We start from the raw sequence: 6,315 nt of genomic DNA, 5'->3' as shown, positions 1-6,315 counted from the left end.
ATCGCATACAACTTCAAAATAGATCGTACATACTTCAAACTTGAACTTTTCATAATAAATTTAAACTTTCATAAACTTGCTCTTTGCATAAACTTTGAACATATTTGCATACATAATATGACGTGCCATCTCATAAACTTTTCTTTAACATGCTTTCATACTTCAACATACTTAAGTTCATCATTTTGTGTAGAGGATGTTTCAAAGCAAGTGACCCATAACATAATAAATATCTGATCAGAAAAACCACAGTACTGGGCTGACAGGGACGTATCCACTGCCACATACATGAGATCCCTGTTCATAATTTAACAGACCAGTTGATCCACGTTCATAATTTAACGCTTCACAACCACGATCTAACCCGTTCATAATTTAACGGGCGGATTGGTCCCCGTTCATAATTTAACGCTTTCCAATCCTAACATAATTTGGTCACAAGACATTTAGCATACATCCAAAAACTTAAAATATTTTCTTTGCACGTCCTGCATACTTACTTGGTGTTGAGGGATTCGTTGGATCTCGATTGGGGCCGTTGCTGCACATACTAACATGAATTCAAAAGCTTAACTTGCATATCTCATACTTAGCATGCTTACTCTTCAGCTCAAACGCCTCTTAGGACATTCTAAAATTCCCATGACTCGACCTTGTAAATCATAGTACTAAATCATGACATCAAACTCAAAGCATACTATAAATTTTTCCCAAAACATGAAGGACACGGACCTTGCTTAAAACACGGTTCAATGATCCAAAATGAAACTTCATATCATCTAAATTAATTTTTAGTATACTAGGATATAAAGATTTAATAGTACTCAAAAAAATCAAGAAAAACTAATTTTGAAGTCAAAAATCTGCACTAGGCAGCGCTGTCCCGCACAGGCAGCGCACCCGCGCTGCCTACAGCAGCGCGGGTGCGGCCTGCTGCCGCACAGGCAGCGCCCCTGCGCTGCCAGAGGCAGCGCAGGAGCGGCCTGCCCTCGGCTAGGCAGCGCCCCTGCGCTGCCAATGGCAGCGCAGGTGCGGCGCTGCTGCACCCGAACGCTACTCTTCCAACACGAACTCCTAAAAACATCATTACTAACTTTCGTATATGTAGCAACGATCACCCATCGATTCCCAACGAAGCCTGCAACAAGAAATTCTCAAGAACACATTAAAATTCATAACTTTCTTGAAACACGATTTGAGCAGTCATACTAAAAACTCCATAACTCACTCGTTTTTAATCCAAATAACTCGAATTTTATATCAAATCGAACGTATAAAAAAGATCTACGTTTTTGTGATTAAAAGTTTTCTCAAAATCTTTACTGAAAAATCGCAGTATTTTTCAGAACAACAAAAACGTGAATTTGGTGATCCAAAAATTGTTTCAAACTTGATCTAAACGTGATTGCTCAAACTTCTACGCATCGCACATATAATTTTCGCATAAATAACAACACAACACATAATATGACATGATCGATGCAGCAAGAACAGAATATACGTGCCTTTTGATATTTAAAAATACCGAAACGACGATACCGAAGCGGAGATGATACGGGAGACGATCCGGGACGAACTTGGCTCAATTTCTTCAAAGAAAACTTACTAAATATATGCTGGAAATTTTTAGAGGAGATGTGCTCGTTGAATGAAAAGAAAGAAGGAAGAAAATGAAATAAATAAATTGAGAGATGAATGTTTTAATAACACCACCTTCTCTTTAGTCAAAAAGTTTAAAAAACATGTTTTGTTTGTGTTTTGTGTTGTGTGTGTGTACGGGTATATGTGTGTGTAAATGTGTGAGTGTGTGTGTAAGTCAAAGTGTGTGTGCTTGTGTGTTGATATATATATGTGTATATATATATATATATACCTACATATATATAACAATTGTAAAATGTATTTAATATACTAAAATCTATTTAAAAACATTTAACATACTAATTTAAAATAAATCCCATATTAACCCCATTATAAATTTTAAATTTAAATAAGATGCACAAATACTAAAATTCTAAAATTTTAAAATCAATTAATCATTTAAATAATTTAATTAAGCTCTTAAATTACTAAAATTAATTAAATTATTTAAAATACTCCATCCTTATCTTAAATAAAATACTGCATTAAAATTTACTAAAAATCGTCCCGATCTCTTTTCCTCGATCTCGCCTCGAATAATCGCCTGAAACATAAAACTCTAAAAAAAAAACATTTTAACGTACATTAAATAAACATAAATAATTAAAATAATAAATTTCATAAATTAAATATATGCATGGATTTTACGTATACTGATTTTTGGGCTTTACAATATCTCCCCCCCTTATAAAAATTTCGTCCTCGAAATTAGTCTTACCGAACAACTCTGGGTAGCGGATTCTCATATCTGCTTCAGCTTCCCAAGTGGCCTCCTCCACTGATTGATTCAGCCACTGGACTTTGACTAACTTAGTCGTCTTATTTCGAAGTCTACGCTCTTGTCTGTCTAAAATTTTAATCGGTCTTTCCTCATAAGACAAGTCTGGAGTCAACTGCAATGGCTCATGGCTCAGAACATGCGAAGGATTTGCTAGATACTTCCTCAACATCGAAACGTGAAATACATTGTGCACTCCGGCCAAATTCGGCGGTAGGGCTACACGATAAGCTAGTGTTCCAACTCTGTCAAGAATCTCGAACGGTCCAATAAATCTCGGACTCAGCTTACCTCTCTTCCCAAATCTCATAACACCCTTCATAGGTGCTATCTTAACAAATACATGATCACCTACAGCAAATTCAAGATCTCTCCTTCTCTTATCAGCATAACTCTTCTGACGACTCTGGGCGGTCTTCATTCTGTCACGAATCTTAACCACCACATCTGCAGTCTGCTGAACTATTTCTGGACCAAGTTCTGCTCTCTCACCAACTTCATCCCAATGAACTGGCGATCTGCACTTTCGTCCATACAAAGCTTCATAAGGAGCCATACCTATTGATGATTGAAAACTGTTATTGTAGGTAAACTCCACAAGTGGTAGTTTAGACTCCCAAGTCCCCTGAAAATCAATCATACAAGCTCTCAACAAATCCTCTAATATCTGAATCACTCGCTCAGACTGGCCATCTGTCTGAGGGTGAAATGCAGTACTGAATAACAATTTCGTCCCCATGGATGCATGTAAAATTTTCCAGAAGGACGATGTAAACCTCGGATCCCTGTCTGACACAATAGAAACTGGAATTCCATGCAAACAAATTATCTCCCTTATATAAAGCTCCGCATACTGCATCATGGAGAAAGTCGTCTTCACTGGTAAGAAATGTGCTGACTTAGTTAGTCGATCCACTATAATCCAAATGGCATTGGATCCTCTGATTGACCTCGGCAAACCAACAACAAAATCCATGGTGATATTCTCCCATTTCCACTCTGGAATGGGAAGTGACTTAAGCATCCCTGCTGGTCTCTGATGCTCTGCTTTCACCTGCTGACAAGTGAGACATTCTGATACATATCTGCGGATATCTCGTTTCATCCCTGGCCACCAATACAAAATTTGCAAGTCTTTGTACATCTTGGTACCTCCTGGGTGAATAGAATACGGAGATGCATGTGCCTCTGACAAAATATCCTGTCTGATTGAATCACCACTAGGCACCCACATTCTATCTTTGTATCTCACAATACCATCTGACACTGTGTAGAGAGCACTGCCCTTCGCTTCATCTTTTAGTCTCCATTTCTGTAGTTGCTCATCTGAAGACTGTCCTGCTCGAATACGATCTAGCAAGGAAGATTTGACCGTCAGATTAGACAGCTTAGGAGCTTTGCCCTTGCGATAAACTTCCAAGTCAAACCTTTGAATCTCATACTGAAGAGATCTCTGAGCTGATAAATGAGCTATGACTGCAACTTTTCTGCTCAATGCGTCTGCGACAACATTAGCTTTTCCCGGATGGTAGCTAATTTCACAGTCGTAATCCTTTACCAATTCTAACCAACGTCTTTGTCTCATATTTAATTCTTTCTATGTGAAGTATTATTTGAGACTCTTGTGATCGGTGAAAATCTAACATTTCTCACCGTATAGATAATGTCTCCAAATTTTCAATGCAAAGACAACAGCTGCTAACTCAAGATCATGTGTCGGGTAATTCTTCTCATGCACCCTCAACTACCTGGAAGCATAAGCTATGACTCGACCTTGTTGCATCAATACTGCTCCTAAACTGAGCTTAGATGCATCAGTGTATAACACAAAATTTCCTTGCCCTGATGGCATGGCTAACACTGGTGCTGAAATAAAAGCTTGCTTCAAAGTATCGAAGCTCTTCTGACATTCATCGCTCCACACAAATTTTGCATTCTTCTTGGTCAATGAAGTAAGTGGCACTGCTATGGATGAAAACCCTTGAATGAACTTACGATAGTAACCAGCTAAACCCAGAAAACTTCGGATCTCAGATGCATTCTTTGGTTCAACCCATTCCTTGACAGTTGCTACTTTCGCTGGATCCACCTCGATACCACTACTAGATACTATATGACCCAAAAACGCTACCTTTTCCAACCAAAATTCGCACTTACTGAATTTCGCAAATAACTTGCGACTCTAAAGAATCTGTAAGACTATCCTCAAATGCTGGTTATGTTCTTCATGGCTCTTCGAGTATATGAGGATGTCGTCAATAAATACTATGACAAACTGATCAAGATACTGATGGAATACTCGGTTCATTAGATCCATGAAAATAGCTAGAGCATTCGTTACTCCAAACGGCATCACTAAGAACTCGTAATGCCCATACCAGGTCCTGAAAGCTGTCTTGTGGACATCTGCATCCTTCACTTTCAATTGATGATATCCTGATCGAAGATCTATCTTGGAAAATACAGTAGCTCCTTGCAATTGATCAAACAAATCTTCTATTCTAGGCAATGGATACTTATTCTTGATCGTCACCTTATTTAACTCACGGTAATCGATGCAAAGCCTCATGCTCCCATCTTTCTTTTTCACAAATAGTACCGGTGCTCCCCAAGGTGAGAAACTTGGGCGAATAAATTCCTTGTCCAGAAGCTCCTGTATCTGTTGCTTGAGTTCTAACATCTCCGCTGGAGCTAATCTGTATGGTGCCTTAGAGATTGGCACGGTACCTGGCATGAGATCGATGGCAAACTCCACTTCTCTATCCGGTGGAAGTCCTGCAACATCATCTGGAAAGACGTCTGGAAAATCTCTGACTACTGGAACATCTGATATAGATGGAGTGGTTACATCAGGTGCTGACACAATACTGGCCAAGAAAGTCTGACACCCTTTGGAAATCAATCTCCTCGCCTGTATACAGGAGATCATGCGAGGAAAATTCCTCCATCTAGCTGGCTCGAATAGAAACTGCTCCATGCCTAATGGTCTGACAAACACTGATCTCTTCTGAAAATCAATAAGAACTCGATTCTTTGTCAACCAATCCATTCCCAAAATGATATCAAACTCTGGCATTGGCAATATGATCAAATCTGCATACACCAAGTGACCCTGCAGTTCTAGATCAATATCTCTGACCACACTGGTGGCTAACAACTCTTCCCCTGATGGAAGTGTCACTGAAAAGTTCACATCTAGGCCAATGGACTTGATGTCCAAATGATTAGCAAAGGTCTCCGATATAAAGGAGTGAGTGGCTCCTGAATCTATCAGTGCAGTTGTGGCTAATCTCTTTATGAAAATATTTCCTGAGAGATGTTAGCACAACACCAAACTTATATCCCAAAATACTAGCAGTTAACTTTAAGCATAGTTGAAATCAATATATTCCAAGGCAATCTAAAATCTTACTAGTACACTAATAATCTCAAATAAAATTTCCATATGCAAGGCAAATAATACCGAGCTTAAATAGAAATGATTACCGGTCAGTAGTGTAGTGTCTGGGTTCGCCTCCTGTGCGTGCATGGCGAATACCCTCCCTTGGGTTGGCTGCTTCCACTGAGGACACTGCTTCAGCATGTGATCCGTAGATCCACATTTAAAACACTTGCCTGATCCATACAAGCATGGTCCTGGGTGCTGGCGGTTACACTTCGGGCACATTGGGAAAACAACTGGCCTCTGAGGCGCCCCCTGCTGCTGGATAGGACCCTTGCCCCTAGGTGGTCCTTGGTAAGGCTTCTTCCCAGGCTGCCCCTGAAAAGGTTTCTTGTACTGGGGTCGCTGATGCTGATGCTGTGGCTGCGGTGGTGCCTGGTAGGGCCTCTTGCCCAACCTATCAGTCTCAATGTCTCTCTGGTCTTGCTCCGCCGCCAGAGCTCCAGAAACGGCA

This window comes from Primulina eburnea, chromosome 4, assembly GCF_022965805.1.
Source record: "Primulina eburnea isolate SZY01 chromosome 4, ASM2296580v1, whole genome shotgun sequence".
NCBI lineage: Eukaryota > Viridiplantae > Streptophyta > Magnoliopsida > Lamiales > Gesneriaceae > Primulina > Primulina eburnea.
Note: the sequence above shows the minus strand (reverse complement) of the source record.